Consider the following 26,465-nt stretch of genomic DNA (forward strand, 5'->3'; position numbering starts at 1 on the left):
ACATGTTCACCGACAGCCGATTAATGACCGTTGCGATAAAATTTTACGTCCGACGAAATTCTGGCAGTGTCAGAAGATTTGCCGCACAGTCCTGCAGTGTGACTTCTCCTACGACAAACGTCAAATTGTCTTCATTTTTCAAGATAAGCCGTGATCAGAATTAATGCTAGAGATGTCTTTGTTAGCCACCATTTCAGTCCCGCATGTAATGCAGCTCACAGTCACCGAACGTGTGTAGGTTGATGATGTAAAACTCCAGACAAGTTTTCATGCGCGTGTCCGTTTTTAACGTGTCTTGACTGTCGTACAGTCTGACATAAATGACAGCTGAGATCCCACAGTGTGACATGAGGATCATATTCGTACAGTCTGACAAGCAACAATCCTAAAGGACTATTATAAATCGCACAGTGTGTACCCGGCTTAAGAGGGAAAGGAGAGGGAGTATGGGAAGAGGAGGATGCATAGATAAGTGAGGAGAGATATTTGGGCAAGGTGATGTCCTATGCTCTTTCTTTGAGATCTTCTCTCTTGATTAGTGAGTTTTATTGATATATTGCAGGGTGTTTGATCTCGTGTTCTGTCTTAGCATGAAAACTGGCCTTATAAAATGCAACTTGAATCTCTGTTACGCAATGAGAAAGCTATACATCTGTTCAAAGCAGAGATGGCGCTAAGTTCTCTGGCTCCAAAGTCATCTCAGATGGTCTAAAAGGAAATGTGTGCTGTGGTCAGACAAGTCCATATTTAAGCTTGTTTAGGGGAAAAAAATGGAATCGAGTTCTCAGTCTCAAAGACGAAAAGGACAATCTAGACACTTTCATCAGTGACAGGTGCAAAAGCAAACATCTGTCATGGTATGGGCGTGCATCAGGGTGACTTCCATATGTGTGAAGGTACCATTGATGTGGAAGTATGTATTGGGATTGTACAGAGACACTGCCATCAAGATGACATGTTTCATGGGAAACAAGACAATGCCAGGTCTCATTCTGCACATGCTACAACAGAGTGGTTTCTAGACACTCTACTCCATAAAAGGGATGTGCTTGACTTACCTGCCTGCAGTCCAGATCTCTCTGTTATTGAAAATGTATGGCCCATCATGAAAAGGAGCATCAGACAACGATGACCACAGACTGTTGAACAGCTGTCTTTTGCAAGACGAGATTGGGCAAAAATTCCACTTGCAAAACTTCAACAATTAGTATCCTCAATTCCCAAACATTTAAAAAGTGTAATTAAAAGGAAAGGTGATGTGACAGTGGTAAACATGCCTCTGTCACAACTTTTTGGGAGTGTGTTGCAGCCATTAAAATCAAAAGAATTATATTTCTACATATTTTTTTTACATATAATTTTACATACTTATATTTACAAAATACACTTAAGTTGGTCAGTGAAAATCTTTTCTTTGTACTCTTGTTAAATCTTGTTAAGGTTAAATAGAATTAACAAATAAGAGATTCTTGATTTTATTGCATTTTACAAATCCAAAATTTGGGGTTGTAAACAATTTTCACTCTGAAATTGCTTGTCAGCGTCACAAATAATTACAAAGAAACGACAATTAACAAATTGAATTGAACTGTTGCATCATGTTTTTTTTTAAAAATGCTTCACACTTGAACTATTTTGAATTCTTGACTTTATATGCCTCACCTGATGTTCACAATTAATGAAAAGCATGTCTCACACTCTAAGAAGGCTACAGAAAAGAAAAATAGTACACACTAAACATGGATAAACTCAAATACGAAGTAATGGGTCTTTGAAAGCTTTACTAATTGAAATAGAGAGTAACACAACTTAAACTTCTTATTAATCCACAGGTATTTATCAAAGTTGCTTGGTACTGATAGTCAGTTTTGGTGAATGTCTGTACATTAGGCGTGTCCAAATTTTCTCCATTTCATCTCATTATAAGTCTGAGGGTGGATTTGATCGTGTGTATTTCCTGTTCCCCCAACACCCTTTCACCTGAGGATGACAAATAGAAGTGATTCATTTAAAATATCAAACATTCATGTCATGAATCCAAATATTTTGTTATATTTTAAACTGTATGTGAGAAAACAATGTTCCAGTAAAACATCTCAAACCTGTTGCTCAAGCCTCCCAACACTGGACATTTTGAATGTCTTCTTTGTCTGACACACCCATTTTAGGTCTTAGAGTGTCTACTAATTAGCTCAGGGATGGGCAACTTCAATCCTGGAGGCCCACTGTCCTGCAGAGTTTAGCTCCATCCCTGATAAAAACTCACCTGATGGTAGCTTTCTAGTAATATTGAAGACAGTGAGCTTGTTCAGGTGTGTTTGATTCTGGTTGGAGCTAAACTCTGTAGAACAGTGGCCCTCCAGTTCCAAAGTTTCCCATCCCTGAATCCTGATGACTTAAATCAGGTATATTTCATTAGGAAAGTGGTTCTTAATCTTATTTATTTATTTATTTTTGCGCGATAGGCCTACTTGTGTATTTGACCCCACATGTATTTTATTTTATGTAACCATAATTATAAGGTTTGCACTAGTAGCTGTCACGTCTTTCACACTTAAATTCTATGAACAACCGTGTACAAACCACACATGGAACTAATTAAACTCACCAAAAATGCTGAAGCCTCAACTTATTTCCACCTTTATTTTATTAAGACTTTAAATGCTGGAGTGATATGCAATGACTGGTGTGTAAATGTCCTGCTTCACTTCTCGTAAAGAGATGTATCGAAGTTTCCTTGTTCCCTATACCATTTGCAGTGCCCTTTGAACTGAACATGTACTCTCCTTCTGGATTGGAATTATGTCAGAATACGATATAATATACGATACATGTACACATGTGATATATGTACACATGTATATGATATAGTAATGAGACCACTGGATTAGGGAAACACTGAAAATGTGCTATACAGTATCTAAAAAATAAAGACTTACGTATTTTATTTAGTTAATTTTGTTAGTTTATTAGCTTTCACTTTCACATGCAACAAAGAATACAATATTTATACAGTAAGTATTATGAGTATTTAAGACCTTATTTAAGCATAACCAGTTATGTTTTGTTGAATTTATGACTCTAGCTCAAACAGATGAGCATGGGTTCCACCCAAGATCATGTATTCCATTCCCAGATAATGCATGAACGAGAGATGGCCTTATTATTGGGAGACATAAGGATCCATGGCTCTACCACTGGAAAAAGCATAACGGCTAACTTGAATCACGTGCCTTGATAACTAATCACATTACAGCCATGACGTCTTTGAATTTCGTTCAGAGTCGTGCGACAGTTCATCACTGTTTGCGGATACCACAGAAATGAATGAGAAGTGCTGTGAACTAAATCATGCCACGCAATTGTCTGTGACTTCTCTTATAAAAATTTTTTTTGATGTAAACTAAAAATAGGTCAATCCAAAATGAATGTTTAAGAGCAAACATGTTGAAAATTAGACAATGGGCTGTTGATTCATTAAACGATAAGCTATTTCCTCACAAAAATAGTTTATTCAGCGGAGTGAAGCCTCTCGTCAATTGACAACCAACAGCCTCTTGTTCCTGCATACTGCAGAGTTACCAGGTATTACACTTCAAACAAGCCTTCAACCTTAGCCAAAAAAGTGTAAAGCCTGTTAACTGGTAAAGAAACAAAACATACACAAGAAATACTGGAACACAAAATAAAAGCAAACTGAGACAACTTACCAACATTAACACTAAGTTGTCTCAGTTTGCTATTATTTTGTTTTCCAGTATTTCTTGTATATGTTTTGTTTCTTTAATAAATAACTGCATGCAATTAGGTCCATCTCTCAAATGCTTTCCTCCTTCCAGCAATCATGACAACATAAAAATTTGGGTAACGCTTTAGATTACAGCCCGAAGAATTTACAGCGTTCCTTTCCGTAATTAAAGTGTACCTATAATGTATATGTAGGTATAAGGGAACAATATGTAAAGTTCTAGGAATAAAGGGGTAACAACCAAGAAAATTAACACATTATTTATACTGTAAGTATTTTGGAACTAAGGGGTACTTATTCTACTATTATGATATTATGATACTTATTTTACTATTATTATGCATGAATCTTACATTTGGGAGCAATTTAGCGTGAACATACACTGTTTACCTTTTTAGTGGACCAATACATAAAGACTTTTTTAATAGTATTTTCTTTTCTTTTTTTTTATAGCAAAAGTGCATTGATTTAGTTTGGTCTTCCATGTTTCAAGGCAAGTAAAACTAAGACTATTGCAACTTTTTTTAATACTAGGGAAATATACTCTTGTTCCATTAAGTTACAGGGTAAGTCTGACATCTGCACGCTGTAAATTAAAGTTTTTTTCTTCAGATGAACACAAACAAAAGTTTTGAGAAAAATAATTAATCTCTGAGAATACATATAATACAAGTTCATGGGTTCCTGCAATTCCAAGGACTTCTAGACTAGTGCTATAAAGTCCACTATCCAGTTGGGATAGTCTCTGCTTCATAACTGGCAGGCCTCAAAAAAACATACAAACAGCTGCTCTGTTTGCCTAAATTTGCTAGAGCACTCAATGTACACCCTAAGGGCCTGAACCGGGCAAAATGGGTGTGGCATCTTTCTCCCCTTTTGTAGAGGGGAGAGCAGAGAGCGAAATGACCTGTGCCCTGAAGGGTGTGAAAAGCACCTTAGGCACATAGCCTTGGCTGGGTTTAAGGACAACTTTGCTGTCATTAGGCCCGAACTCGAGGCAGGAGGTGTCCACTGACAGAGCCTGCAGGTTACCAAGTCTGTAGCAAGAGAGGTTGAAGGTTGGCCGTTGCGAGCGGCTCAAATGGAGGGCCCTCAGAACAATAGACAGGTCCCAGGAAGGAACCGTGATGGGGCGGGTTTACAGGGTTAGTTCACCCAAAAATGAAAATTCTGTCCTTAATTACTCGCCCTCATGTCGTTCCACACCCGTAAGATCTTCGTTCATCTTCGGAACACAAATTAAAATATTTTTGATAAAATCCGATGGCTCAGTGAGGCCTGCGTTGACAGCAAGTTAATTTACACTTTCAATGCCCAGAAAGGTACTAAACACATATTTAAAACTGTTCACGTGACTACAGTGGTTCAACCTTAATGTTATGAAGTGATGAGAATACTTTTTATGCGCCAAAAAAAAAAAAAAAAAAATGACTTTATTCAACAATATCTAGGGATGGGCGATTTTAAAACACTGCTTCATGTTCATGCTTCATGCAACACACATCTTTTGTTTTGAATCAGTGGTTCGGAGCGTTTAAGTCACGTGATATCAGTAAACGACGCTTCGTTACATCATAAGTGTTTTGAAATTTCAATGGTTCACGTGACTTTGGCAGTTTGATACACATTCTGAAACACAGATTCGAAACAAAAGATTCGTAAAGCTTCGAAGCTTCATGAAGCAGTGTTTTGAAATCGCCCATCACCAATGTTAAATAAAGTCGTTATTTTGTTTTTTTTGGCGCACAAAAAGTATTCTCGTCACTTCATAACATTAAGGTTGAACCACTGTAGTCACACGAACTGTTTTAAATATATCTGTAGTACCTTTCTGGGTGTTTGAAAGTGTAAATTAACTTGCTGTCAATGGAGGCCTCACTGAGCCATCAGATTTTACCAAAAATATCTTAATTTGTTTTCAGAAGATGAACGAAGGTCTTACGTGTGTGAAATGACATGAGTAATTAATGACAGAATTTTCATTTTTGGGTGAACTAACCCTTTAACCTCCTGGCCCCTCTGAGAAATTTGATGTCATGTTTCCCCAGCTGACCGGCCAGCTATAGGAGTGCGGTACGAAACGACAGCTGCCCTGTATACTTTAAGCATGGATGGGGTGCACCTGCCGTCCAACAGCTCCTACAGAATTGAGAGAATTGAAGCGATTTTACAAGACATGGGGTCTATTTTGTACCTCAGTGGGATTGGCCATGGTGCTGCTGACAGCAGCTGAACTACTCCTGGGAACCACGGCTGGTTCTGCCAGAGTGGTGCCACGAGTAAGACTGAGCATCTGTCCTCCTTGATTCAGCTGATGGCCTGAGGGAGCAGTGCTACTGGAAGAAAGGCATAAAAGGCACAAAGAGAGCAACCCATGGCTAATGCGTTCTTTCCTTTGAAAAGAATAACGGGCAGTGGGTGTTCTCTTTCAATGCAAAGAGATCCATTTCCACCTGGCCGAAAATTCTCCAAATCATGCAGACCGTGTGGTCATTCTCCACTCCCCTGGAGGTGGTCTGCTGTGGGGCTGAATATCTGCTCCTGTGTTCATGGAGCCCAGCACATGTATCGGTCTTACTGAGCGGAGAATGTCCTGTGCCCACAGATAGAGGCGGCCTTCTGGAAACTGAGCCCAGTTCCACTCCCACCTAATTTAGATGGTGTGATTTCCAGGAGACCAGGGCTCTGGTGCAGCCATGGATCACACTGAGAATAATACGGCCCTCGTGTCACGGTCGAGGTGGGACATGGGCCTTCAATCAGGGAACTGCTGAGGAGGCTTCTGAACATTTTTAAGGGGAGGTTGGTCCCCGATCTGAATGCCGTCGCTAACTTCTGAAATTTCAGTGAGTGTTGGGGCGAAATCCAGGCCTGCATTTGGGATGAATTGAATACTGCCCCCAGGAACATGATGCATTGGCTAGGGAGCAGTGAGTTATTGCTTAGTTGATCCTTAACCCCAGACTTTCTAGATGGCTGAGAAGCAGAGAGCTAAGTGTGGCTAGGGACATTGGGAATATATTGGGAAGCGCTTAGCTGGGTGGAAGTGCTGCTTCACCTTGGGTTCCGCCTTGGGCTGGGGCTGAGAGGGCGCAGGAGCTGGCTTGGTGTGCTGCTGAGTCGACGACGACTTAGGATGACTAGAAGCAGCAGAAGAACTCGGCTGCTTCAGTAGGAAGTGGCGCATTGCTTGCGACGCCTTTCAGGCTGTCGTGAAATGCTCAGCAAAGCTGTGCAGAACAGAATAGGCCAGAGAGAGACAGGGGAGTCAAGGAGGGCTGCCTTGTAAGTGTCCTTGATCTCAACGTTTAACAATAGGTGGCACTTTGAGCACCCGTAAACATGTCATCATACGGCTAATCGCCTGGGCCATTGTCTTAGTGAGGTCGGTTGCACTGTGCAGCTCCTTCACAGGAGCAGGGTCTGGGCCGGACTCATCCATAGCGTGGAGGAGTTTGGCTTGAAACACTTGAAGGACTGTCATTGTATGGAAAGCAGATCTAGCTTGACAGACCACAGACAAGGTTTGTGATGGCCTCCACCAGGGGGAAGCTTTCAGAACCTTTAACAATGGTGTGGGCAGGCGAAGCAGAAGAGTGAGCGCGGGCCAAGTGGGGGCGCACCACAACTGGTAAGTTCATCATGAATGAATGGAGTAGGTTCCTGGCTGGGGGCTCACTGATGGCGCCCCGGCTGCAGGAACCATTGTTGAAGCGGCTGTGGGCAGGCACTTCCAGGGCCGACCACTCCAAACCGAGTTTATGACAAGTTTAGGCCAGGTCCTTAAAGGGATAGTTCACCCAAAAATGAAAATTCTGTCATCATTTACACACCCTCAGGTTGTTCCAAACCTGTATACATTTTTTTGTTCTGTTGAACACAAAGGAAGATATTTTAAAGAATGTGAGAAACTGAACAGTTCTGGGGCACCACTGACTTCCATAGTATTTTTTTTTTTTTTTTCCTACTATGGGAGTCAATGGTGCCCCAAAGCGGCCTGGTTACAAACTTTCTTGAAAATATCTTCCTTTGTGTTCAGCAGAACAAAGAAATTTTTACAGGTTTAGAACAACTTGAGGGTGAGTAAATGATGACAGAATTTTCATTTTTGGGTGAACTATTCCTTTAACATCACCTCGCTCCTTAGGCGGTAGGGGTGAAGTCCTGCATGAAGTCTGACCACTCCTCTGTATTTAAAGCTGCCAATGCCATTGGCACAAATTCCTCTTTTGAACCCTTAAAAAAAAAGACCAAAAATGCCTGTACCAGATGAGGATGCTGATCTCTGTGGGTGAAGAGCACCGGGAAATCCCCTCGCTGCAGGGAGAGTGAGGCATGCGGGATTTGGACCGGTGTGAGCTCACTTAGTCCCGTCTGCTCAGCCCTGCTTCTCCACTGTTTCCTCCTCTTAGGCTCAGGCGGTGGAAACGAGAGGGGGTCTGTGAGCACAGTGAAGCGAGACTCGTGCTTTCGCAGTGAAAGCGTCAGTATTTTATGAAGGTAGCGGGACACTCAGAGGCGCAGCGTTTTGAAACAAACGCCGGTGAAAACATGCTCTTTTAGAGTGAAATATGCTCTGTAAATCTCACCTGATAGTTGCAGAGGAGAAGCGCCATTCTCAGCTCCCGAGTTGTCAGCACTGTTCTCTGCAGTGCCGTCAGAGCCGTTTACGTTCTCGCAGTGCGAGCAGTTGGTCTCAGTGAATGCAGTCATGGAGTGGGCATGTCCTAGGCACACGATGCACTCGGTGTGCTCGTCAGAGCTACAGTTGCTGCCTACATTTTGCATCAAACATCGCTGCTTTTGTAGATTTGTGCTTTTGCCGGAAAGCCACAGTGGAGAAGCGCTGAGTCAGCTGCAAGGTGCGGGCTGCAAGAAGCCGTTGGTCTGCTGCAGAGGCTTGCGGCAAGTAGAGAGGCTTCTGTGTTTTCATCTTCGGAGTCAGCAAGGAGATGATCTTTGCACTGAAGGAAAAAAATTCTGACTTGAAATGGCTTTTAACACGTCAGTCAGGCTTCAGTATTTCAGAGAAACCTTTGAGTTTCCCAAAGCATCAGGATAACTCTGAAGTAATGCGAGTGAACTGTATCGAAAGGGAAATGGGATTCATCAGTGGAAAGAATGAAAACGAAGAAGAGGAAAAAGAGGAGGAAGAAGCCAAGGAAGATAAACAAAGAAAGGGACAAAACATGCTACTTCTTTGACTTTAGCATTTGAAATGAATGGTTGATTTAAAAATAATGTTTTAAATAAATACGAAGTGTTGTACATCTGTTTTGAAATAAGTTGTTTGAGAGTGTAGTGATCAGCAGGCAAACATGAGGGCAGACACCCCTCATCCCATCAGCAGTCCCCTTTCATCTGACATGATAAAAAAGACAGGACTCTAAAACTCACACCTCCAAAAGAAGTTCCACAAACAAGGAACTAGGTGGGCTAGAAGATAAGGCTTCAAAGACAAGGTACCATTTGTGGAAAGAAAGAATGATGACATTAGCATGTCATTGATCACAGATTGATCTCATCACCATTTACACTATTGTTTGCCCCAGGCTCTCAGTCCTGAGACCAGGGTGTAAATGTCCACAGACTCTCTGACCCACCAAACCGGTTTTGCCATGTGGCTTGAAGTCACAAAGGATGGATTTTCTACACAAAATGGACACAAAACAGACAAATCATCTCCATTTCTATTAACAGAACTGTATATACTTAATGAGTGCTGTTTGTTTACATGCAAAATATACAAACGTACCTATTAATGTATACATTAATGCATAGGTAAAAGTTCAGTATAACTTTATGTTTTCAGCACGATGCCTAGGTTAATCTGAAATTGGTTTGGAAAATGAATTATGCATAGGAAAAACCTTAAAGACACACTTCTAAACATGAACTTTAAGCTAAGCAAATGAACCTCATGAAAAAAGGGGCCATCTGGTGGTCACCTCTGACAGCATCAGCCAATCAAAACACTGGATCTGAAAGGTGCTAATTTGCAAGTCCCTCCTTCTCATGAGAGATTAAATGGCTTTTCTCTGAGACAGAGAATTGTTCCATTTTCTGGGTTGCTGCAGTTTCCCGTTCTGGTTCCAGGCTCCAGTTCCTGTTCCAGTCCCGATTTCAAGATTTGCTAAGCTAAGTCTAACTCTATAGAGTTGTGAAGTTGCTCTCTCAAGACTCTGAAGCTCTAAAGAGAAAAACAAGGAAGTTCTGCAAGAAGTGAATTTGGGGAGTTTGAAAACTGCAACGGAGACAACGATGACAAGCTTAGTCCCCATCTTCAAAATATCTTCTGCACCAACTTCAAAATCCTCTAATCAAAGATCCTCCAGATCTGCACTGACTTCAGAATCTAAAGATTTTTCTGTCTGTGTGTTCCAGAGAATAAGGATCGTCTGTACAAACATCAGACCCATCAACTTCAAGGCTTCTTCTTCTGGATGTTCCAGGAAAAGGACCTTCTCTATGGTTCAGGAGTTCAACGTTCACGTAATTCATGTTCAAGGCTGTGAAACGAATTCCAACTCCTTTACTTTCCACTGCAACACTGCCCAGCTCAATCAGTGAAGACGTCACCCTTGGATTCAGCACGACCAGGCAGACGTAAATATCACTTACTAAACCTCTTTTAGAGACCTTGGCATTGGCGTATATTGTCAGTATATGATTATCTAATTTTCAGAACAAGGTTTACCTGTTTTCTTCCAGAGAAACTACAGTTTATCTTTCCATAAGATTAACTTGTAAGATTAACAAGTTAATCTTATAGTAACATCCAACTCATTCACTTGCATTTGTTAATCTTTTTGCACTTTATCCATTCAGTAGTTGTTAGTTACTCTTGTCTATCCTTTTGTTAATAAAATCTTTTTATTACACTTGTGTCTTCCTTGTGTTGATAATACAGTAAGAGGCTCTACAAGTTAACGATATCTCACAAATCCTTCAGATTGGTCAGATCTGCTTTGACACAATCTACATTGTAAAAAAAAGCGCTATATAAATAAAAAAGGTGAGATGACGAACTTCCTCCAATTTATATAATTGTAATTCAGTCACCAATCTTCCATGATTGTTCTTAACTGTCAAGGTGAAATTCCTTGGCTGGTGCCCCATAATATAGGAAGGAATCATCTGACACCCTCACACTCACCTTAGGTTACGTGTGACCGAAAACTCAATATTAATATTAATACTGAATATTAATATTTAAGACCATAAAACACTACAAGATTCAGTGATATCATATTGTGTGTATGTATTTTTATTGTACTTACCCTGTAACTTCATGGAACAAAAGGGTAACAAGCACCACTTTAATTTACAGCCCGCAGATGTCACACTCTCACACCACCAAAGACTCTGTTTGTTTTCGTTCACCATGGCTGCATTTACACTGCAAGTCTTAATGCACAAATCCAATCTTTTGACCATATCTGATTTTTTGGCCAGTGTGTTTACATTCACTTTAGATGCGACTGGTATCTGATATCTGTGTTTACATTACTTTCTGCCCCAAAATGATTGTCATTGATAGTTTTACATGCACATAGCAGACCCTTGGGTTTTGAATGGCCGTGCTATTAAAATTATTTATATATTTCATGTCGAGTGGCCATGATTACCTGTCAGAATGGATAAGTTAACAGCTGTCAGTGTCATGGATGTATTGCAGTGCGAATTCTGACTGAACGGATATAGACCGGAAAAGTAATTTGCGTTTGATATTTTATCTACAGTTATCAGTTTTAGAATTTCATTTTTTTGAATGAATTCGAGCGAGCTAGGGAGAGAGCGCGCGCACGCGCGAGAGAGAGTAGCTACAGTGAAGCTTTTGGCTTATAAGAAAAAACAACAACACGGCGGTCTCTTTTAAATTAACCGGGCAGAGGTTGAAATTCCACTGCTGAATGTATGTGTGTGCGTGCAATACATTTTTTTTCTAGAAAAATAGATAACGTTAAACATATATCCCACCTCAATAATAAAGCTGTGAATTTTTAGTGCAAGTGCATAGAAGCACATCTGCTGCATAATGCAACATAAAAGCTACCTTTTAGTGAGCAAACGTGCCACCCTTGCCTTGTGATGGCTTGGAAATCCAATGGGAATCGGATATGCATGTTTAGACGTAGGTCGAATGTCCAGAGATCGGATATGTATCGGATTTAAAACCACATTTGGAAGTGGCTCAGATCGGATGCGAAAAAAACGGATCTCGTGTGAATTTTTGTGTTTACACGTGTGCAACTAATTCCAATCTGTGTCAGATTGGAGCAAAAGATCGGATTTTTTGTGCCAGTGTAAACGCAGCCCATTTCTCCGTGCCTCGTTTGTCGTCGTGGTCACTGATTTGATTTTGTCATTGTGCTCAGGTGTGCTAATATCATTATCTCCCCTATTTTAGTTCAGCTCAAGTTTGTGTGTCATTGTCAGATCTTGTCAGTGTTAATGTTGTGTTGAAAGTGCCTATCAGTGTTGGACCTTACCTTGTGAATTAAATAAGCCTGTTATATCTCATCTTCTTCATTGTGTCTTTGTATCTTACAACACAACACGTGACAGGAGATTCGACCAAAACAGAGTGAAAAGTTTGGCTTTGTTTTTCCTGCTTTTTTTGTTTCGTTCTGTTTTTTTTTTTTTTTTTTTTTTCCCAATATGGATATCCCCGCTGTTCGCCTTCTGTGTTTGGAGCAGGGGGACCTAACCTTGGAGGACCACATGCAGATCTTTTTAGAAACTGCCCATTTGACTCACTACCTGGACAAATGCCTCTGCACATTCTACCATGTGAGCTTCTACCACATGCAGAGCACAGTTGTCCGGAGAAGGTCAGAGGGTGAATTTCGCTAGCTTTGTGGAGTGGGTGCTGGAGAGCTGTAACTCGCCATTCACCATCGGCCTTGGAGAAGAGGATCTCGCCAGCCCCACTCTGGACCCAGAGCCTGACCAACAACTATCCCGCAGCACAGAACTCTCACCCGCCACGAGTGACGAGACATCGCCGAGTGGAGCAACAGAGCGGAGGATTGCCACAGAGCCAGAAATTCAATGTGCATCTGACCATGTGCGTGCACCGGCTACAGCACTCGTGAGGTAGTATACAGTGGAGAGGGAGGGCATGGAGGAAAGCCCCGCCCACTGTACCACCGCTGAGGGTGAGCAGAGGCTGTGCTCTGAGGAATTGGACTTAAAGTCCCTGTAAAGTCAATTCTGAGAATTGTTTCTAAACACATTATAAATTAGGGCTGCACAATTAATTACAATTAAATCGCAAGCAATTTGGCAAAGGCTGCAATTATTTCATGCGTAGCTTGTCAGAGCTGTACGGCTCTGTGATCAGTAGTAAATCCTTCTCCATCTGAAAGCCAGAGGGCGCTCTCGTGCAGAAACGGCAAATATGCCCTGCCTGAAGTAGATGACATCATTCCAGGAAATCCCTATGGGCATCATACTATTGCTGTAGCTGAATAAACAGAAGATTGAAATGCTTTGATTGATTAAACATGACTAATAAACACACAACTGCCTTATTCTGTGTAAGAATCCACATCATCTCATAGAAGGGTGCTAAACTGTCATTATGAAGTGAGTTTGGAGTAAAAATATGTTATTAAATGTTGTATTTTGTTGGACAAGATGTTAATAAATGCTTCTCACGCCTGGAAAGATGTTTGACGCGTGTTGTTTTTTCAAATGCACATTATAAGCAACTCAAACTCGCAGTGCTTTCAGATGGATTAGCATTTGGAGCCATACTTCATTGACAAGCCACGCATTAAAAAAATAATCGCAGCCTTTGTGCTTTCATAATCGTACTAAGCCAAATCGCGATTTCAGTGTTATTTTTCTAATCGTCCGATTAATAATGCAGCCCTATTATAAATGTTACAAATGTATTGCTGAAACACCTTACAAAGAATGTAAGCTATGTAGTACTGAATTGTGGAGTTAGACCATTAAACAGTTTTTCATCAATTCTGTGTTCTGGATTTTTGGGCGGGGCTAAAACGGTGACTCGATGACGCACTGGAGCCCCCGAGCATTGCTACGCCCCTAACACTATAATAACTCTCGATGACTCACTGGAGCCACCGAGCATGACCCCGTCCCTAACACTATAATAATTACAACGTATTAGCATCAGTGACTCGCCCGCTCAATCCCAAGTTACTGTCATTACCATTAGTGACTACAGCCTTTATTTGGCTAGCTAGCTGTGCCTTCATCACGCAAATGCATATTACCTGGTTGCGATAATATACAAAACAGCTTGGTCTCCTTATTTAAAATTCCTAAAAACAATGATATGAAGAAGAGGTGGATTAATTTTGTGCCATCTTAATGGAGAGCTGACAATCATCACCAACACCCACATCTGCAGTGATAATTTTACACTGGATAGTTTTACAAACTTTCATCAGAGACAACTAGGATTCACTGATAATCCGCTGTTATTGGTGAATGGGGCTGAATAGACTATCGTCCTATCATCCTTTGACTGTGCTACAGTATATGATCACGCTATCATTCATTCAAGTGCTATTAAACCATTCAAGCACCATAAGACACAAAAAAGAACTCAAAACTATATTGGCGTGCTCTCTGTGAAGTGGCTCTCTATGAACAAGCATCAGAAATGCACACATAGGATGCCACTTCAGACAGCGCGCCAGTGCCGCGTTCTCTTTTACGCTTGAATGGACAAAAACACACAAAATTATGTCAAATTCCAGTTTTGTCGAGTATCCTTGTAAGCACAGTCTTAAATGAGTTAAATGTGGTAAATGAATGTAAATAGGATGTGTGTCAGATCCACATCATGTACATCAGGTCTAATAAACCTGCTGCTGTCGGTGTCATTGATGTTAATCAAAGAACAAATCACTCACTGCTCTTGACTGAATAACATTTGTAGATTTAATAAAAGTTAACCTATATTCAGTTTAAAATTTATGCAATAAAGACAGTGTTTATTAGCTGGCAGTGTTTATTAACCACACAGATACAGAATTTATTCAATTCATGTATATTTAGGCCAACCTGTTAGACCTGAAAATGTTTTGCGCATTTTAGCAGGGCAGGTACTAGAAAAAAACCTTAGCGTTGATTTTAAAATAAACGTTTTTGTTCTTCATAAGTGCTACACAGCAAAACGAACACTTATGAAAAACAAAAACTTTTATTTTAAAATTTTCAAATCAGTATTATAGCGTTTAAAATTTATTTTTGTCACTTTAGTACATATGTAGGAAAAGCCACAAAGCCACAAATTAAAAAACAAAACTTAAATTGCGAATGAAATTACACAGTGAGCAAATAGCGCTTCCTGTATAATCACTGAAGCTGTCAGTCAGTTTGGCGCAAACTCATTAAAGTCCCCCTGTGGTGAAAATCAAGTTTTTAATGTTGTATATATGTCTATGTGGTGTTTTTAATAACATTTTAATGCTTTAAGACAAACCATGTGCAAATTCATCAACACCATTGCTTGGTATTTCCTATTTAAAACTGCAGAGAAAAAAAGACAGTCTCAAACCCGCAGTTTGAAATCGCTTGTCATGTCAACTTGCAGCAGGCTTTAGCATATCATTAACCATGACCGCACTGAAGCAGGAGAGTTTCTAGAGAATATATCTGGGTATATTTTTCTGATATAAAAAATCAGGTAGATTTGGTGATATAGCGGGTGTATGATGTATATAACAAAGTATATGCCTTTCTCCACTGACGTTAAGGTGTTCAAAGCGTTTCTAAGGATACTGATTGTTAGAAGACAGCTGTCTGACTCGCCTTACATTCAAACTATTTTAAGGCATGAAGAATTTTTTTTCACAGGAAAAAATGTTTAAATGTGTCATTTTGGTGATCAAAGATGAGTTTTAAGGGATAAAATGATTGACTACAGGGGGACTTTAAGTGTGAAAACTCAACAATGAATCTGAGACCGTTTTCAACAATGAATCTGACTAAACTTAGCAATTAATCTTTTATTTTCATAGTGTCTCTGCTTTGTTGTTTATAATGAGAGGATTTGTGCGTCTGTAGAACATTTCACAAAACAAACTCATTCAGCATTTTGAGAGATACTGAGCAGATTCTCCTTACCGGTAACTTAAACATCTCTGATTGGTCATTAATTTCAACAGAAAGCCTGTGATTGGCTACAATACTCAATGCTGCAAAATCACTTTGTAGACACATTTGCAGCGCTGTTGAACTCACATCACGAATTCAACAACCAGATCACTTTAATTTACTTGATTTTCTCTTTTATTAAACAATTACAAATTATATGTTACATGTAGTAATATAAATCTGTTAATCCTGCACTAAAAATATACTACCAGGCAGCCAAGGTATGGCAAAGGCCACACCCTGTCGTATCCAAATTGACACCCCTGTAATTAATGAAACATTGCCTGCATCCCAATTTGCATACTATCCATTCTAAATAGTATGTGACATTAGTAATTTTCAATACTATTTAGGGCAGGTAGGGTGGACAGTATGCACACTGGGATGCAGGGAATGAATCACCATAGCAATAAATGATGAGCGGGAACAAAGGGAAGCAGGAAAACAAAGAGATGAAACCAAAATTAAACCAAGACCAAAATACAAAGAAAACATGACACCCTCATGTTGTTCCAAACCCTTCTTTCACATTTGTTCATCTTCGGAACACAAATGAACACTCTTAACCCGAATTAGTTGACTTTACTAGAAATTTGCGTGGAAACCCGTTGCACTAATCCATTTTAGTTTTTACACAAGATGAAAATAAACAGGTTAAGTTGTATGAACATAAAATCTTAAGTTGTGCAGCAGACAAATCAAGTTTATATTAGTAGTCTTTACTGAAATTCATTAGTTCACATTATTAATGTTTTTGAGCATACGTTTTATAAAATAACTATTAAGTTAAACAAATGATTTTAAGTAGAAATAAATGTTATATTTAAGTAATGTCTTATAATTTAAAAAATGATACTACTTAAATTTAATTTTTTTGCATTAATTTGAAGAAATTAAAACAATAAGAACATTTCAATGGTTTTTTTTATTTTTTATTGTTGACAAAAAAGAAAAAAAGGAAACACTTCAATGTACTCAACTTGTCTTTTTGGTTGACACATAAAAAAATTTTGCATAAGCAAATCTTTTTGCTTAACAATTGTAAATTGTTTAGAGGAGGAAAATGAACACAGTATTCAACAATACGCAGACAAGCATTAAACTGAATGAAAATGAAAGATTAAAGAAAAAGACCACACATGCACACTCCCGCACACACACACACACCCTCAAACTGTTGACAGCTTTTGAGTTGACAACTTAACTCGTATCAATAGAGCAACAACATGCCGTTTTAAACATACAGTACATTTTTAACACAGAACACTTGTAAACTTTAGAGCACTTATTGCAGTGACTGGACAATCTGAACAAGAATCTGTTCAAAGATTCACATAGCCCTTCTTGAGAACAAAAAAACAGTCATGGTAACTTCTCACAATTCCTTTGTGAAAATCAAATTGTAAGTTGTTTTTTTTTAATGTTTGTAAGCTGCGTTTTAGTTCACTGTGGCCCAACATGAGAAGTACTTGTTGGGTGAACTGGAATGTGTTTTTCATTGATTTGGGGTAGTTGAGATACAGTGCATATGCAAGTCCAAAGAGAATGCACACAGCTTTTAGCAAGTCTTTAATACCTTCCATCACAACTTCTCCCTCAGTGATGATCTTAATTGAAGCTGGATTGAGATGAAGAGAAGATGGGAGCACAGCACCTTCATGCTCAACAAGGGGGATCCCAAAGTCAAGGTGGCAAAATGAGTGATCGGAGTCCTAACAACAGAGCACATTCATGACATTTCTTATTACATAACCATCAATAATGTTAAACAATATACAGTGGGTATGGAACGTATTCAGACCCCCTTAAATTTTTCACTCTTTGTTATATTGCAGCCATTTGCTAAAATCATTTAAGTTCATTTTTTTTCCTCGTTAATGTACACACAGCACCCCATGTTGACAGAAAAACACAGAATTGTTGACATTTTTGCAGATTTATTAGAAAAGAAAAACTGAAATATCACATGGTCCTAAGTATTTAGACCCTTTGCTCCGTATTTAGTAGAAGCACCTTTTTGATCTAATACAGCCATGAGTCTTTTTGGGAAAGATGCAACAAGTTTTTCACACCTGGATTTGGGGATCCTCTGCCATTCCTCCTTGCAGATCCTCTCCAGTTCTGTCAGGTTGGATGGTAAACGTTGGTGGACAGCCATTTTTAGGTCTCTCCAGAGACGCTCAATTGGGTTTAAGTCAGGGCTCTGGCTGGGCCATTCAAGAACAGTCACGGAGGTGTTGTGAAGCCACTCCTTCGTTATTTTAGCTGTGTGCTTAGGGTCATTGTCTTGTTGGAAGGTAAACCTTCGGCCCAGTCTGAGGTCCTGAGCACTCTGGAGAAGGTTTTCGTCCAGGATATCCCTGTACTTGGCCGCATTCATCTTTCCCTCGATTGCAACCAGTCGTCCTGTCCCTGCAGCTGAAAAACACCCCCACAGCATGATGCTGCCACCACCATGCTTCACTGTTGGGACTGTATTGGACAGGTGATGAGCAGTGCCTGGTTTTCTCCACACATACCGCTTAGAATTAAGGCCAAAAATGTTCTATCTTGGTCTCATCAGACCAGAGAATCTTATTTCTCACCATCTTGGAGTCCTTCAGGTGTTTTTTCATGTGTCTTGCACTGAGGAGAGGCTTCCTTTGGGCCACTCTGCCATAAAGCCCCAAATGGTGGAGGGCTGCAGTGATGGTTGACTTTCTACAACTTTCTCCCATCTCCCGACTGCATCTCTGGAGCTCAGCCACAGTGATCTTTGGGTTCTTCTTTACCTCTCTCACCAAGGCTCTTCTCCCCCGATAGCTCAGTTTGGCCGGATGGCCAGCTCTAGGAAGGGTTCTGGTCATCCCAAACGTCTTCCATTTAAGGATTATGGAGGCCACTGTGCTCTTAGGAACCTTAAGTGCAGCAGAAATTTTTTTGTAACCTTGGCCAGATCTGTGCCTTGCCACAATTCTGTCTCTGAGCTCTTCAGGCAGTTCCTTTGACCTCATGATTCTCATTTGCTCTGACATGCACTGTGAGCTGTAAGGTCTTATATAGACAGGTGTGTGGCTTTCCTAATCAAGTCCAATCAGTATAATCAAACACAGCTGGACTCAAATGAAGGTGTAGAACCATCTCAAGGATGATCAGAAGAAATGGACAGCACCTGAGTTAAATATATGAGTGTCACAGCAAAGGGTCTGAATACTTAGGACCATGTGATATTTCAGTTTTTCCTTTTTAATAAATCCGCAAAAATGTCAACAATTCTGTGTTTTTCTGTCAATATGGGGTGCTGTGTGTACATTAATGAGGAAAAAAAATGAACTTAAACGATTTTAGCAAATGGCTGCAATATAACAAAGAGTGAAAAATTTAAGGGGGTCTGAATACTTTCCGTACCCACTGTAGTCTTGTAATGAGGGAATGTGTGAAGTGGTTGCAGAATATGACTATAGATAAATAGTAGCAGAATATAGAAAGGAGGTTAGAAAGACTTTTGCTACTAAGTTTCAGTGATTTAAAGGGTTAGTTCACCCAAAAATTTAATTCCTGTCATTAATTACTCACCCTCATGTCGTTCCAAACCTGTAAGACCTTTGCTCATCTTCGGAACACAAATTAAGATATTTTTGATGAAATACGAGTGTTTCTGATCCACACATTGGCAGCAATGTCATTGCAACTTTTGAGGTCCAGAAAGGTACTAAAAACACTGTTAAAATAGTTCACGTGACTCCAGTGGTTCAACCTTAATGTTATGAAGGGACGAGAATACTTTTTGTGTGCACAAACAAAACAAAAATAGCGACTTTTTTCAACAATTTCTTCTCTTCTATGTCAGTCTTCTGCGCAGTTGACGTAGTGAATGCAGCACTTCCAGGTTCTACGTCAGAACGACTCATTATTGGCCGGCTCCTCTGTCAGCATCACATGCATGCGTCAAGCTGATCACGTGTACAGCGTTTGTCAATACCAAGCTGGCATTCTGACGTAAACACGGAAGTGCTGCAATGCGTTTACTACATCAACAGGATAGGAAACTGACAGGGTAGAGAAGAAATTGTTGAATAAAGTCGTTATTTTTGTTTTGTTTTTGCGCATAAAAAGTATTCTCGTCTCTTCATAACATTAAGGTTGAACCACTGTCACGTGGACTATTTTCATGATGTCTTTACTACCTTTCTGGACCTCAAAAGGTACAGTGATGTTGCTGCCAATGTGTGGTTCAGAAACCCTCAGATTTCATCAAAAATATCTTAATTTGTGTTCCGAAGAGGAACAAAGGTCTTATGGGCTTGGGACGACATGAGGGTAAATAATTAATGACAGACATTTTATTTTTGGGTGAACTAACCCTTAACGCTCTATGCACACATTTTATCAAACACAAAGACTATCAGTTAATAAAAGAATTATGTTGTCATTGTCCTTTGAGAAAATGAGTTACTTACAAAGCATGCTTTGAAGAAGTTCGTGGGGTTGTCACCAAGGACAACTGGGAGCCCTCCGAGCAGTGACGTATTATCAGTTGGCTCTTGAATCTATTGGGTAGTAAAATGAAAAACCAAGTTACATAGCTAGAATAACAAGAAATGATCCAAATGAACCAGCAAAGCACAATTTTGATTGTATTGGACAACCAATATAGTATCACTTATTGTGACATGTTTTCATTACTGTAAAAAAAACAAAAAAACAATGCAACAATGTAAGTGTATAATGGATATGGACTAACCCTGGTTTGTTGTGAAAGCGGTGTGAACAGCTGTCCAACATTCCCTCTCTTAGATCGAAAGATATCAATTAGATGAAGACTGTGTCGATTAATGCTATCATAGAATTCCTGCTTTAGGTTCTTTCCCACAATCCTGTTGAACTCCATGAACACCTGCAAAAATAGAAAAAAATACAGGGCAGTACATTTAAAAACTAAATTATACTGTGGTTGAAGGTACCCGTGTTGTGTGTGAGAAAAGATTAAAGGGATGCTTCACCCAAACATGAAAATTTGCTCATCATTTACACACCTTATGCTGTCCCAGGTGTATATAAATTTCTGTCTTTCTTTGGATGAACACTAAAAAAATTTTCACAAATAATTTCTGTGAGCTTATACATATATATATATATATATATATATATATATATATATATATATATATATAAATATAAATATAAAATGCAAGTGTACGGGACGGTAGTTGATGCTTCAAAAACCACACAAAGTGAATACAATGGTAATTTATACAAACCGTGTCATATCGTGTTCGCTTTGTGTGGTTTTTAAAGCATCAACTTTGGGGGTCCTGTATACTTGCATTATATGAACTCAGAGATTAATTATTTTCTAAAAATATTTGTGTTCATCTGAAGAAAGAAAATCATATACATCTGGGAAAGCATGAGGGTGTTTAATGACACTGAACAATGACATCAAATAATAATAGAAAGATAGATAAGTAATAACACTCTTGAACATACCTGATCTTCTGTAAAAAGAGCAGGACAGCGTTCCACCATCTGGCTTATGGACCTTAAGAAGCAAATTTTTGAACTGTTACCATAATAATACACCAAAGAGACATATGCTAACATTAGCCACAAGCGTGTACATACATTCACACATGCTGATATGAACAGACTGGGAAAAAAAAAAACAACGAAAAGCAAACGTTATAGCTAAACTGTGAACATACAGAAACACACTGGCTAACGTTATAAACTGTGACCTGACGTTAAATTTAAATGTTAACGTTAGTTAATCTGTGAACTGACAGAAAAAAACAAAAAAAAAAACAACTTTGACCGGCACATTAACACTACAGTTTTAGCTTTCAACTAACATCGGCCCGGTTTTGGGGTAATCACTTTTGTCAGAAAGATAAGATTTATACACTTACCGTTTAAAGTTTCTTTCAAAAATCCATGTTTAGCGTGCAGCATCGGGCAGGACGAGCAGACTCTTCAAACAGTGCGCTCTTCTCACTGTCAGTCACCTGTTTCAATAGGCCCCTCCCTCCCTTACAAAAGCGTAACATTCCGAGTTATCACAGCTTAACATGATCAGTGCTTCCAATATTTCGTCTGATTACTGCAAACAACTAATTTGATTTAGTAATGGCAATGCTTTTTCAAAAACAACAAAGAATAAGTAATGACCACTTAAAATGTTTCATTAACACAAAATTCGGGTTTAGAGTGAAGATATTTTTTTAATAAAATCTCAGTGATTTCTGTACCTCCATATCACTTTGATGCTTCAAAAACATGCTGCATGTCACACAAGAATAAACCTCACTGGTTCTCGCACATCAAGCAAGCATGCTTGAGCTTCCGTTCATCATAACGGATATGTGAGCTAATTAAAGTTTATGTGAATAAAAGCCTAAATGAACTCTCTTCATCATATACAGCAGTTGTGTCTCTACAGAAAATTTGGACCAAACCGCACGATTCATATGATTTGTTTTACGATCTCTTTATGAACTTTTGAAGAGTAAAAATGGTAGTTGTGTTGACTGTCAATGGAGGGACAGAAATGTCTCAGATTTAATTAAAAATGTGTTCATTTATGTACCGAAGATGAATGAAAGTCTTATGGGTTTGGAACCACAGATATATAAACATATATGTCTCATTAATAGCTGTTTCTATGGGCTGCTATATGCAAGTTGTCAGCCATATTGGAACGGTCAAAACACTATTCCGTAAACATTCGAGAGCAAGTTGACAGTGCATCTGCAACCATAGTAAGACGCATGTATGAATATCTATATCTGCAATAGACTTCAGCAGATGATTTTTGCTAAACTAACACAACAATGCAAAGGATTCAGCTAACACATTCTCACCTGTGAAAGTTTATCCCATTTCTTCGGAAAAAAATCTTGGCGGTTTCACAACCAGAATCTGAGCAATGTTGTGGCATCACTGACTGAGTGATGACACGCTGAACTTTCCAAGAAGGTGGGCATGCCCAAAGTGTCTAAAGCAGTCGAATGTGTCATCTACATAGACATATCTATGTTTGGAACGACATGAGGGCGAGTATTGATGACGAATTAATGAATTTTCATTTTGGAGTGAACTAACCCTTTAACATGAAAAACACTTAAAGTGCCTCAGTGTACTAGTGTTAGTACAAATTCAGTATATTCAATATACAAAGAGTATCAATGAAAGCGGCTGCCATTTTTTCACAGCATGTTCTAACATGACTGCATGTTGTCTAAAAGTTTTTTTTTTTTTTTTTTAATTTTTTTTTTTTTTTAGCTTTTGATATGTGCTTTTAGCTAAAAAAAACATGATGTTATTTTATACTTACCTTCAGAATCACACAGAAGAAACCAATGATGCACAGTAAAGATATGACAGCAAACAAAATTAGTAAGTGTTTCGCATGAGGAAGAACTTCTTCTGGGCACTCTTTTTTTTCTTCTTCTGATTTTTCTATGACAGAATAAAAAACAAAGCCAGAGAATTCAATATTCAAGCTGCTGTCCGTAATTTTTTTTGTGTTTTCAAAATTTACAAAAATTATATAATGAGAATGTACGTCATGAAACCATTATCCTGAATCATATTATTATGATCATATTAATTATAATATTATTATCACTTATAATAAGTGTTTATATTTGGACTATTTTAGACTGCCGACTGTCAGGTTGGCACCGCTGTGGAGTAGCACGCTGCGTGACTCGTCATAGACATAAACAGAGAGAAGTAGCTCCGGCCAGTGGCGCCTGCAGCCGTACGGCTATACGCACTGTGCGTACCATGAGAGGGCGCTAATTAATGCCGTTTTTATTTTTTACATAATTGATTATTAAAATCTATCTGCGTACACTCATGACATATTAGGAGAGCAAGAGAGAATGAGAATAAATAAAGGTGTGTGTTTGTGTGTTGTAAAGTCAAATGTGTGTGTGTGTGCGTGCATGGGTGGGCGTGGGGGATATGGGTGAAGAGAAATCTGAGTATATTATATATATATATATATATATATATATATATATATATATATATATAAAGGCCAAAACGATTTAAATTACTGTGACTTTTTTCGTCTGGCTGTTTTATATTGTTTTATATCGAGATTTTTTTTAGGATTAGGATTTGCTTTATAGGCTAGGCCTATAATTCAGGGTGATTGAGACACTTTTTTTTTTCCACTGAGATGACTTGGAAAAAGTATCCCAATCAACCTGAATTCACCCTATGTCATGATGACAAAATTATACCCCAATATGTAATTTATAAAGGCAAAATTCCCATGCCCTTTGCCTCAGTGGAGGTTTAACATGAAATTTTTCTCAATTCTCATCGCTTTATAATATTAATATTGAACCACTGTACTCATATGAACTGATTTAAATATGTTTTAGTACCTTTATGGATCTTGAGAGAGGAAATGTCATTGCTCCCTATGTAGGCCTCGCGGAGCCATCGGATTTAAACAAAAATATCTCAATTTGCGTTCCGAAGATTAACGAAGGTCTTACGGGTGTAAAACGGCATGAGGGTGAGTAATAAATGACAGAATTTTCATTTTTGGGTGAACTAACCCTTTAATGCAAAGACTGATAGTTGTGTACAGTGTGGTGTTGGAAATTAATTATGTCTTAGTTTAATCATTTTATTCGATCAGGATTAGTTATAACATAGCCTATGCTTGAATGTGGGATGTAATGCCATATGAGATTAATACATGCTATATATTTTTAAAACGTATTAAACTCACGACAATATTATGTATCTTTAAATATGACTTTATATTCCGCATATTGGGAGTTAATTTTTTTTAATGAATAAATTATATAAATAATGTTCGTCGTACGTGATACGATCGGGGGAATTGCTGAATGAGTAGCTGCGTAGCCTATTATAATAATACTAATAATACCTACTGAGTTGTTTGAGGCAAGTAAATTGTGCTATTATTTTATTGTTTTTATACTGTATATATATATATATATATATATATATATATATATGATAATATAATATAGGCTAGCCTACAGGCTTATATATTTAAAATGTTTAGTAATTGGATTTGAACTTCCATATAGTAGTGGTCTGGGTTCAAACATTATGACACGAAAAGTGAAGCATTCACGTGACTGGAAACAATGTGAGGCTTAGTTTTTCGTTAATCACGTGTTTCTCTGAAAACAATACGCACATTTCGGAACAAAGCCGCTCAGAGATAACGTAAAAAAACTAAACAAAACAAAAAATTCACGAAGCATCTATCTACACTAGCACATCAGAGTGCATGCAGTTAGGTTCATCAGATTTTCTAAGTGGGGAACAGGAAAGAGACAGTCGATCAGTCGATTTCTACAGCATTAAATTCTTCCCACCAACGCAATGATTGATTTAATTGGTTTTTGCGGACAGCAACAAAAAAAAAAAAAAAAAAAAAAAAAAAAGGGGGCGGGGGTGAGGGGGGCTATGGTGCTAGTTCTAGTTCTGTGCGTAGGCTACCCTAAAATAAAATCCTGCATGCGCCCCTGGCTTCGGCTACAATGTTCTTCCGCAAGACGCAGAAGTTCTGTCAAAACTAAACTTTGGTTCTGTTTATTAACCGCTATAGTGCCAAAAGTGTGCAGCTTTAATTAGAAACTGTCTGCACTTCTCAATCTTTGCATTTGTATACTAGAAATTTTCCCATTCACATCGTTTACATACTAAACTACGGTACATTCTAGACCACAATAAACCCATCATGTTTTAATAATTAAATGATATACATTACATGTAAGACACTTACTTATCCATAACCAAGTGAACTTGCCCAAAGTAGTTTTTTCTTCCATATTAAATTCACACCAGTAAAGTCCGTTGTCTTCGGCAGTTACATGTAAGAGGGTGACGTTAAGGTTGGGAAGTGCTCCACTTACACTGACTTTGGATTTACTCATTGTTTTATGGGTAACAATGTCTGGCTTGTAGCAGTAGAAGATTTCCTGTCGTTCACTTGCTGCTCCTTGTTTGTACATGTACACCCCATCCTGAGGTATTTTATCAGTAGCGCACTCGATGATGATATCCTGCCCAGTTGCTCTGATTAAAACTGCTTTAAGAAAGGCAACTATTGAGACTTTTTTCTTTAAACACTTAAATACATTGATGAATCTGCAAAACTGCCTTACATCTAAAATCATTTTTGTAGCAAAATATAGTACAAGAAGCAAGCAAAAAAACAAAAAACAAAAAAAAAAAAAAAACACCTTCTTTCATTTACACGTGTGTGCTTGGTCTTTTCTTAACTAATGCAACAAAACATTGACTACTACAGGGTATAGGCCTACCGATAGTGAAATAATCCATGAAAGTAACAATGTTAAAATGGAAAGCAAAATGTGAGCCTATAACCATACCTTGAGGTGAGTCTGCCCATGAGATGCTACAGATGATCAATAGAAAACTGTATCTCACAACACACTGCATCTTCACAGCTCTTTTTGACAGCTTGAATATATATTCACGTATTGGAATCTGTGTGTGCCCTCTTGACTTCGTAGTTTGCTTGCATTCGTTACTTTTACTTTTCTTTTTGTGCATTGTGGAAAAACAGCCAATC

General features: G+C 38.7%; 2 long non-coding RNA genes across 4 annotated transcripts; both read right to left on the bottom strand.

Annotated features, from left to right (window-relative positions):
• Positions 1-1,459: 1,459 nt before the first annotated feature.
• Positions 1,460-26,465, bottom strand: LOC127514341 (uncharacterized). Of its 2 annotated transcripts, none has more exons than XR_007930604.1 (4): positions 26,263-26,465; positions 25,653-25,958; positions 23,202-23,326; positions 1,460-1,980 (listed from the first exon to the last, which is right to left on the bottom strand). It is a non-coding gene; the product is annotated as an uncharacterized LOC127514341 (long non-coding RNA). The 2 variants fall into 2 exon arrangements; XR_007930603.1 differs by having other exon boundaries at positions 25,653-25,955; positions 26,263-26,459.
• Positions 16,781-23,195, bottom strand: LOC127514342 (uncharacterized). Of its 2 annotated transcripts, XR_007930606.1 has the most exons (5): positions 21,778-23,195; positions 21,359-21,410; positions 20,613-20,765; positions 20,329-20,418; positions 16,781-17,601 (listed from the first exon to the last, which is right to left on the bottom strand). It is a non-coding gene; the product is annotated as an uncharacterized LOC127514342 (long non-coding RNA). The 2 variants fall into 2 exon arrangements; XR_007930605.1 differs by having other exon boundaries at positions 21,359-23,195.

This window comes from Ctenopharyngodon idella, chromosome 6, assembly GCF_019924925.1.
Source record: "Ctenopharyngodon idella isolate HZGC_01 chromosome 6, HZGC01, whole genome shotgun sequence".
Classification (NCBI taxonomy): Eukaryota; Metazoa; Chordata; class Actinopteri; order Cypriniformes; family Xenocyprididae; genus Ctenopharyngodon; species Ctenopharyngodon idella.